Source organism: Triticum dicoccoides, chromosome 4B, assembly GCF_002162155.2.
Source record: "Triticum dicoccoides isolate Atlit2015 ecotype Zavitan chromosome 4B, WEW_v2.0, whole genome shotgun sequence".
Lineage (NCBI taxonomy): Eukaryota > Viridiplantae > Streptophyta > Magnoliopsida > Poales > Poaceae > Triticum > Triticum dicoccoides.
In genome coordinates this window covers 374,411,362-374,422,660 of record NC_041387.1, presented here as the reverse complement: position 1 = coordinate 374,422,660, position 11,299 = coordinate 374,411,362, and positions in this window count along the sequence as shown.

Genomic DNA, 11,299 nt, shown 5'->3' with positions numbered 1-11,299 from the left:
GGCTGGTGGGCGCTACGGGCTCCTGGGAGTGCACTGAGTGCAGTGACGTGCTCGGTTGGGATGGAGGCAAACCAAAACGACGACGGCGACAAGTCCGGCACCGGTGATGTCTCGGTCTCCACGGAAACAAGGGCTACGATGAGTTAATGGACATGGGAGTAGGGGGGATTGGTAGAGGAGCTCACGGGGAGTGCAGAGGTGGCCTTGGCGTGCTCGGGGAAGCACCGGAGCGAGCGGGGCGGTGAGAGGGATCTCCGGCGGCCAGCGACGAAGATGATGAAGATGGCGTCGATGCAGGGCTTCCGGTGAGGCGTGGCTGGACGGGGAGGACGAGGGAGGCGTGGCGATGCTCGTGGACACGTCGGGGAGGCGAGGGGAGCACGGAGGCTGCGTCTACGGCGTACGGCGTCAGCGAGCTCCGCTCGGGCACAGAGGGAGAGAGAGCAGAGGAGGGGGAAGAGGTCGGGAGAGAGTGAGAGAGTTCCAGGGGGGGGGTTGTGTGTCGGCGTCCAGGGCGTCCAGAAGCTCAGCGGCAAGCAGGAGGTGGCGGAGCGTGTGCTCGCGCGCGGCGGCCACGCGTGCGCTGTCCTCCTAGCGGGAGGTCGGTGATGACTGGCAGAGGCCAGTGGGCTGGGCCTCTGCTGGGCTGTGGTGGGGCGCCACGTAAGTGGCCCAGGTAAGCTCTCTCTCTGGTTTTCCTATTTTTTTTTCTGTTTTCTATTATTCTATAGTTTTTAGGGCTTTACTAAAAATACTAGAATGTTTTCAAAATTTCTGAAGATAATTGTGGGCTCTGTTTGGATTATTCCTAACAGCCCTCACTTAAGTTCAGAACTAATTGAGCACTTAAAATAATATATAGGATTTAAATGCCCAATTACAAATAGCATATGATTTAATTCAATGACCATATGTGTCCTAGAAAATTGTGCACCAATTTTGTCAGAGGTTCTGGACCAAGGCAAAGATGATGAACATTTTAGAAGGGCATTTCAGGTTCATTGGAAAAGGTTTTAGTAAACCCTAATTGGTTTAAGGGGGGGGGGGTTTGGGGGTTTTGTAATCCCCATTTCATATTTAAGAGAAAATTTAAACATGATGCATGGAAGCTAATGCAAAGACAAGCAAGGCCTGAACTGGGCTGTGACAACTCACCCCCACTAAACAAGAATCTCGTCCCGAGGTTCAAGCGTAGTGTAAGATGAAGGGGGAACGCAACTAACGCAATCTTCACGATCCAGGTTGCATCTCACAAGAATGTTGATTCGATCACCATCTTTGTCTCGACGTCTTGCTCTGAGAACTCCAGCTATCATGACAATGAGAGGAGAATGAGACTCTAGAAGGTTCGATCTTCTCGAGGATCGAACAACTCAGGATTAACTCACGGAATGAGACATAGCAACATCTCTCGAGCTGAGACATGAAACATACATCCAGAGGGATGGGATGTAACAGATGAAGAAGATTCACTACATAGACACAATTCCACACTTAAGAAGGTGGTGAACGGTTGTCCACGTAGCGAGGAGTTGAGTTGCCATGATACCATAACGGGACATCTTAAGGAAGGTGACCCGCAGAAAAAATTCCCTCAAGTGGCAAAAGAATTACTTTTGATATAGAGATCATTGAGACTCTTTATACCAGCCTAAGTCAATCACAATCAATCATTTGAAGGAGTTTGAAAGAATGACATACTCGGACTAGAATGGATGATGTGGACTACCTTGTTGAAGACAATGCAATGGATGATTTTGCTTATCATCGGAAATGGATGGGACCCATGGTAGGACCACTTTTGAAGATGATCCTAAACAAAAATTACTGAGAGGGCAGCCCATGGGAATTGGCACAATGGCGGTGCAAGCTGGGAACAAAAAGCAACTGTTGGGAATGTTCCAACCATCATATCTGCGTGAGATTCAGATCTGATTGGTGATAGGATACTTCTGACTCAGCATGTCCGGAAAGAAAGGTTGCAACACAAATCGACGAGATGACGTTGCGAGATTCTCGGAATATGAACTACGATAGCAAGCTCCAAAATATGAGCTGGTTCTGCTACATACATGTGAGCATGTTGTCCAAGACAAGAATGACCACATAGTAGTCTTATAATAAAACACTATCGAGTTCTGGTCGGGAACCATCATTAAGGATTTCGAAGTCCTTACGCAAGTCCATGGATTAGATCCCAAGCATAGACTTCTTTTCCTTGAACAAGTCAATCAGTGGCTTGGTGTGCTAGGGAATACATATGGAGTGGAGGTAATTAATCTACCAAACCATAGAATACATTCGCACATGCATAATTGACTTGGGATGGTACTAGAGGAAATAAAAACAATCTTTCTCGAACTCATGGCGGCAACTTGCACCCAATGCACATGAATTCGAGGAAGTCACTTCTTCCATCCAAGCATAGGCTTCATGAACGGAACACGAAGGCATTGCTTACAAAGTTTCCAACACTAGGTTGATGTTCAACATGAATCATGGGGGAGACAAAATGCTGCTGATGGGCTCAACAACAACTCATTGGAATTTCCATATCACTGGACTTCCACCATCATGTGAACACGGTGATAGCATTGGTCAGACCAAAAGATGTAATGGTGTATGCTCGAGGGTTCAACCACGAATAAGACAACATTACGAGCATCGTTGGTTCTGACTTGATTTGAGGATAGCCCACACCCAAATCAAAGGTTGGACAAGATGATAGGTCCATTAACTGATCACGAGGGTCAGTGATGAAAATATCAAATTTCTTCAACACACACATACAAAGGATATCCCTTTGAAATGAACTAAGTCAGGTAAGCTTTTATCCTCCAACTCTCCAAGTTGTTGTTTAGCTTAACCAACTGGCTCAGGGTATCCAACATGGATTCTTGGAGAAAGGGTGGTTTCGAAAACCAACTTGGTCACGAGCTCAACATAGCGGTCAGGTGCCAACCTGGTGATACTTCCGAGAAGATAATCGGAAAATCACGAACCACCGATATATTATTAAGCTCTGGAACAATCTTGCTTCTAAGGGCAAGACGAAATGATCAAATAAGCAAGGGATTGGCATAGCCCTAACTCATTGATCGAAAAGTGCACCGGAAGTAAGGACTAGGTAGCACGATCAATCTTAGAATGATGATTCCATAACCAACACACTGAGAATGAGATTATCATCCATTAATCACTATGCAACATGGTTGCTAGGAATATAGATTTCACACACCACGATTCACTTGTCAGCACTCCGGTTGCGACAACACGGAACCGAGGAATGAGTAATGATGGCAAGAAGTATTACTACGTCAAGAATTCCCAAGGGCCGGTGCAATTATCATGAAAATCCTGACATAAAGGGGGTAATACTCCAGGGTGGAACAGAATCAAAAGCTGGATTGGCATTTTGATCTGCGAAATACAACTACTTTGACCCAATCCTAGATATGGATGAGGTACTGGAGTTTGTTTCTCCTAGTCACTTCCGAAATAGAATGGCTTGACGGACTACAAGAGTTATAGGCATCGATGAACGAAGGCACGCATACTCTTGACTATCAATTGATAGACGAAGGTCAGAAAACAACTAAAAAGAGCAACTCAAAGGAACATATAATTTTCTGAGTTGTGGATGCATAGATTTGTATGTCGAGCGAAGCTCAACATTTCTTCCAGATAACCCATGCGGAAAGGGTAGAACTGGCAGATTCACAATTATGAATGGAGAACTCCTCAAGAGTACTCTGATTGTGATCCTTCGGTTCAGCGAGGAACTTCTGCCATAAGCAGTTCATAGTATTTGGAAGAAGGAAATACCACGGACCTCGAGGACTATTGCAAAGTTACTAATATCCTAGAGGAACTAGAAAACACTATCAACATGAGGTAAGTAGGGTGATTCTCGGGTTCAAGAACCCAGGAATAGAATACCTACTACTAAATGGCATCACATGATGCTTTCGAGAATAATGGCCAGAATCATCACACTAGGACACAAATCATGGCTAGATTACTAGATGATCCCCTAAGACACCTAGGGTCATAATAATAACTCCAACATATATGTCGAGGTAATAGAATACCTCAACTCAGCGTTTAGTGTGGTTAACCTGGCCAGAAAGGTCATCGAAAACAGAGGGAAGGATTTTGCAATTGCTTCAGATTATTTAGAAACCTGGGATGACTCGGATAACATAACGGCTGTAAATGCTCAAAAGATTTGAGACATCCTGCAAAAATGGTGGCATAACCACTCAGAAGCACAATAACAAGGTTCCGAGACCATCTATGAACACACAGAGATAGTAGGAACTGCACTGAGGTCTAAATCCATCAATCCCAAGAGTCTATGGATTAGTAACACGTGATCCTAATAGAAAGAAGAGAAAACCTAGTTCCTTAACCCCGTAGTCAAGATAAGATGACTCAGATCAGAAGGGCATAAGGTATAAGGAGTAAAAAGAGCCTTATGTTCCATCCCACAATCAATTCCCTTACATAACTAAAGCATTTCTAGACTCAACTTCAACCAGTTTGGCTTGGTAATCCTACAGGCAGTCAAGCTCTGATACCAAAGTTGTCAGGACCCCGATCCTAAGTCACACCGATCTAGCATGTAACACATCATATCACTTTGCAGCCTCACGCACGGTATTCCCACGGGTGCCACCTTACCTGGCCCGGGACTCTTTGCGCCTTTTGGCTCACGTATATGATAGTGCCGCTAGCATCCATATGACAAAGAACCCGGGCTGACATGGCTAGTCATGAACCCAAAGTGGCACTAACTTACAGGGACAGACATACATGACCCAACAACGAACGTGTCGATCATCAGCGAGTGAATCCGGGCTGTAGCAACTGGGCTAGCAGGACTCCGGTAAACCGGGCTGTAGCAGGCTAACAGGACTCCGGTAGACACCGCGTGACATTTCCCCGAAGGGACAGACACAGGAACGAAGAAGGACACATGCCGGCCAGCCTAAGTGTTCCAGAGCAGTAGCAAGCTACCAAGGCTCAGTGGAAGCACTAGGAGACATTTCCCGGTAAGAGAGGCTACCAAGGGTAAACAACTAGATAGTCAGATCCCACACATACCAAGCATTTCAATAACATAGACACAATATGCTCGATATGTGCAAATACAACATGGCATCACAACATGACTCTACAACTCAAGTATTTTATTCAATAGGCTCTGAGGAGCGAGATATTACAAGCATGAGTCTCATGACCCAACATTCAGAGCAAACAAGTCAAGCACAAGCAGAAGCTTAACATGTCTGAGTACAGACATCTACAAAAGAAAAGAGCTGAGAAGCCTGACTGTCTATCAGATCCTGCCGAGGGCACAAGATCGTAGATGAGGTAACAAGATAAACGTCGAAGTCCAGATGGAACTACTAGCGAGACTGAAGTCTCTCTGCAAAAACATAAATTAAGCAACGTGAGTACAAATGTACCCAGCAAGACTTACATCAGATCTATCTACATATGCATCAGTATCAACAAAGGGGATGGTGGGGTTTAACTGCAGCAAGCCAGCTTTGACTCGGTGGCTTTCCTGAACTACGACTGCAAGTAACTCTTGGAGATGGCGCACACGAGTCCACATATTCACCATATCAATACACCACTATGGATCCGCTACCGTCTCCCTACGAGAACGCCATCCATAGCACTCACGCTTATCTTGCGCATTTTAGAGTATCCACTTTCACTTGTCTATGAACTGTATAGGCAACCCAGAAGTCCTTTAGCGTGGACACGGCTATTCGAATAGATCATATTAACCCTGCAGGGGTGTACTTCTTCACACACACACTCTCACCACTTACCGCCGTTTACACGACATGTACTCGGCAACCTTCAAGCGGAAGCCCAGCGAGGGTGTCGGCCACGACCTGACTAACCACACAAGTCTCTCGTCCAGGTTTATCGCCTATTTGGGTTCCATCCGCAAGGAGATCCGGCCGGGGTGTCGCTCACGGCCCCAAACAATGTGTGCAGGGTTCCGAAGCCCACCATCCGGGTGCCACTTGGTACACTGGGCCACTGTGCCTAGTCTGTCCCAAGCCCACCTGTATTGGGTGCCACTTGGTAGACTACTAACACTACCTACAAACACCAGAAACTAGTTGCAACTCCTGGAAAGAGATCATGTTGATTAATAAGTCGAGAGAGTCAATTAAGGATCCCAATGTGTGGTAGTAGTTGTTCATGGATCACAAACACAGAACTCGGTTCCTGAGGACGGCTACAATGAGACAACCCACCATGTACTCCTACATGGCCTCTCACCGCTACCTTTCCCAAATCGTGTTCACACACTTAGCTCACACACAGTAGGACATGTTCACACACCTCTGATTCATTCCCGATGAATCAGACCTGACTCAACTCTAAGCAATAGCAGGCATGACAAAAAAGCATGAATGAGTAGGCACATCAGGGCTCAAACAACTCCTACTCATGCTAGTGGGTTTCATCTATTTAATGTGGCCATGACAGGTCATGCAGAGGAAAGGGGTTCAGCTACCGCAGCATGTAACAGATGAATCATTGTTGTCCTAATGCAGTAAAAGAGAGCAGAAGCGAGAGAGTGGGATTGTATCGGAATGAACAAGGGGGTTTTGCTTGCCTGGCACTTCTGAAGATAGCATTGAGTCTTCATGAGTGTCAACGATCACAACGTCGGAACATTGTCTACCGAGAGGGGACAAATACCGGCAACAGAGAAGGAAACACAATCAATGCAATGCACAATATGATGCATGCTTGTGACATGGCAATATAAGTGTGTTGGCCTAATGCAACTACAACCAGATGGATTTGGGTCATATTGAACCAAAGGTTCAACCCCAAATTCAAATTATGAATTCAAATAGTGCCTTATCATGTTTTGCACTAAACATCAAGGTTAAGTTGTTTAAACATGCATGAAACAAGTGCAGATGGATAGATTGGATTTTTCTGATCATTTTTCATATATAACTTATTTCATTCTGAGTTACGGTATAATTTATATAAATTTTTGAAGTTAGCACTATTTTCTGGAATTTCCTAAATAAGAATAAATCCAGAAAAGGATTTACTGCGTCAGCCTGGCGTCTGTATGACGTCAGCGGGTCAAAGGCACCAGCCCAGGTCAAACCTGACAGCTGGGACCCACATGTCGGTGTAACAACTAACTAACAGTGTTAGTTAGTGTTAGGTTAGCACTAACCTAGGTTAATTAGGGCCTGGGCCCACATGTCAGTGGCTCATCTAAATAACTAAGTTAATTTAACACTAATTAAACCTAATGCCAAAATAAGCACGGGCCTGGGGAGGTCAAACCCCTGGTCAGCAGTCAAACCTGTCGGCGGCTTGACGCCGGCGAGGCCCGAGACGACGGCGCGGCTCGGAAAACGCCCATAGGGCACGGACGAGGCCATTCTTGGGCTCGTTGGAGAGCCCTTGAAGGCGCGCGTCGAGGGGTGGTGGAGGCCGAGCCTATGGTGGCCAAAGCCGACAAAGGCGAGCTCCAAGGCGGCGGCCGGAGTTCGGGCAATGACGGGTTCTGTGCTTCGGTGCATGGGAGGAGGGGATGGTGGGTGCTACGGGCTCCTCGGAGTGCACTGAGTGCAGTGACGTGCTCGGTTTGGACGGAGGCGAACCAAAACGATGACGGCGACAAGTCCGGCACCGGTGATGTCTCGGTCTCCACGGAAACAAGGGCTACGATGAGCTAATGGACATGGGAGTAGGGGGGATCGGTAGAGGAGCTCACGGAGAGTGCAGAGGTGGCCTTGGCGTGCTCGGGGAAGCACCGGAGCGAGCGGGGTGGCGAGAGGGATCTCCGGCGGCCAGCAACGAAGATGATGAAGATGGCGTCGATGCAGGGCCTCCGGCGAGGCGTGGCTGGACGGGGAGGACGAGGGAGGCGTGGCGATGCTCGTGGACACGTCGGGGAGGCGAGGGGAGCACGGAGGCTGCGTCTATGGCATACGGCTGTGGCGAGCTCTGCTCGGGCAGAGAGGGAGAGAGAGCAGAGGAGGGGGAAGAGGTCGGGAGAGAGTGAGAGAGTTCCAGGGGGTTGCATGTCAGCGTCCAAGGCGTCCAGAAGCTCAGCGGCAAGCAGGAGGTGGCTGAGCGTGTGCTCGCGTGTGGTGGCCACGCGCGCGCTGTCCTCCTGGCGGGAGGTCGGTGATGACTGGCAGAGGCTAGTGGGCTGGGCCTCTGCTGGGCTGTGGTGGGGCGCCAGGTAAGTGGCCCAGGTATGCTCTCTCTCTGGTTTTCCTATTTTTAGTTTCTGTTTTCTATTATTCTGTAGTTTTTAGGGCTTTACTAAAAATACCAGAACGTTTTAAAAAATCCTGAAGATAATTGTGGGCTTTGTTTGGATTATTCCTAACAGCTCTCACTTAAGTTCAGAACTAATTGAGCACTTAAAATAATATATAACATTTAAATGCCCAATTGCAAATAGCATATGATTTAATTCAGTGACCTTATGTGTCCTAGAAAATTGTGCACCATTTTTGTCAGAGGTTCTGGACCGAGGCAAAGATGATGAACATTTTAGAAGGGCATTTCAGGTTCATTGGAAAAGGTTTTAGTAAACCCTAATTGGTTTAAGGGGGGGTGCTGGGGGTTTTGTCATCCCCATTTCATATTTAAGAGAAAATTTAAACATGATGCATGGAAGCTAATGCAAAGACAACCAAGGCCTGAACTGGGGCTGTGACAGTTTCATGCCAATATTATTCAACTTTTACATACTTTTGGCAACTTTTTATATGATTAATTTGGACTAACTTACTTATCTAGTGCCCAGTGCCAGTTCTTGTTTGCTGCATGTTTTTGTATTGCAGAAAATCCATATCAAACAAAGTCCAAATGTGATGCAACAAAACGGAGAATTATTTTGGAATATTTGTGAATTTTAGGAGTTGGAATGACCGCAAATGGAGGCCCACACGGGCCACGAGACACCAGGGCGCGCCCCAGGCCCCTGGCACGTGGTGGTGGGTGCTGCTCACCTCATACGTCGGTTGGAGCTGTACTTCAGGCGCAAGGAAGCTTATATCCGGAAAAAAATCGTGTAAAAAGATCAGCACAATCGGAGTTACGGATCTCCCGGAATATAAGAAACGGTTTTTGGCCAGATCTGGGGAGTGCAAAACAGAAGAGAACAGAGAGGGAGATCCAATCTTGGAGGGGCTCCTGCCCCTCCACCGCCATAGAGGCCATGGACCAGAGGGGGAACCCCCCTCCCATCTAGGGGGTGATAACCCACAAGTATAGGGGATCGCAACAGGTTTCGAGGGTAGAGTATTCAACCCAAATTTATTGATTCGACACAAGGGGAGCCAAAGAATATTCTCAAGTATTAGCAGTTGAGTTGTCAATTCAACCACACTTGGATAACTTAGTATCTGCAGCAAAGTATTTAGTAGCAAAGTAGTATGATAGTAATGGTAACGGTAACAGAAGTAACCATAACAGTTTTGTAGTAATTGTAACAGTAGCAACAGAAAAGTAAATAAGCAAAGCACAATATGTGAAAAGCTCGTAGGCATTGGATCAGTGATGGATAATTATGTCGGATGCGGTTCATCATGTAACAGTTATAACATAGGGTGACACAGAACTAGCTCCAGCTCATCAATGTAATGTAGGCATGTATTCCGAATATAGTCATACGTGCTTATTGAAAAGAACTTGCATGACATCTTTTGTCCTACCCTCCCTGGCAACGGGGTCCTAATGGAAACTAAGGGATATTAAGGCCTCCTTTTAATAGAGTATCGGCCAAAGCATTAACACATAGTGAATACATGAACTCCTCAAACTACGGTCATCATCGAGAAGTATCCCGATTATTGTCACTTCGGGGTTGTCGGATCATAACATATAATAGGTCACTATAGACTTGCAAGATAGTATCAAGAACTCACATATATTCATGAAAACATAATAGGTTCAGATATGAAATCATGGCACTAGGGCCCTAGTGACAAGCATTAAGCATAGCAAAGTCATAGCAACATCAATCTCAGAACATAGTGGATATTAGGGATCAAACCCTAACAAAACTAACTTGATTACATGGTAAATCTCATGCAAGCCATCACCGTCCAGCAAGCCTATGATGGAATTACTCACGCACGGCGGTGAGCATCATGAAATTCATGATGGAGGATGGTTTATGATGACGACAACGACGAATGCCCCTCTTCGGAGCCCTGAACGGACTCCAGATCAGCCCTCCCGAGAGAGATTAGGGCTTGGCGGCGGAGCTAGCATCGTGACGGTGATGTTCATCAACAATCTTGCTACCATCAACACCAACTCTCTCCCCCTCTATACAATGGTGTAACACCCCTTCTCTCTGATGTAATCTCTACTTAAACATGGTACTCAACTCCATATATTATTTCCCAATGATATTTTGTCACGCTCGGCTTTTCAATAAAATGTTTATTGATAAAACTGATCTTTTAAACCCAGTATAGGAAAAGTCATCCTTTCTGGTAGACAAAAGCTTGATAAACAGAGAACCAGTAGCATCGAATATATTACAGGGTTGAGCTGAGGCTGCTCAACAATTTATTACAAACTCGCCAATATCTTACATATGGGCGGTTATGACAGAGGGGTGTGGTGGCATGCTACTAGCTCGAGGAAAAGTGGTGGTGGATAACTTGACTTCTACTGGCAGCTCATGGAGCGTCGAGGTGAGGCTCGATGAATTTATTTCGGGGTTGCGGAAGCGGATAATACAATGACCAAGACAGGATCGCACGGGACTGACTGGGACTCCTCTAGGCGTCAGACTCGCTATCAAACTCTTCATCCATGAGATCGCCTTCATCAACATCTGGCCAAATCAACAAGCCAGGTGAGTACTTGAAAGTACTCGCAAGACAGTTCGGACAAAAGATATAATCAATGAATGCATGAATGCGTCATGGACAAAGGATGATGCTCATATAACAACAGTAATATTGTAGGACTTGATAAATAAAATAAATAACTGAAAACCGATCGGGTGTCTGGAGCGACGCCTCGAAAGGTAAATAAATAAAATGCGTGCCGCAGTCGGGCGTCTAAGAGACACCACATAAAGGGCTTAAAAGAAATGCCGCAGTCGGGCGTCTTAGCGACACCGCATAAAGGGCTTTAAAAGAAATGCCACAGTCGGACGTCTGGGCGACATCACATAAAGGGCTTTAAAAGAAATGCCACAGTAGGACATCTGGGCGACATCACATAAAGGGCTTTAGAAGAAATGCCACAGTCGGAC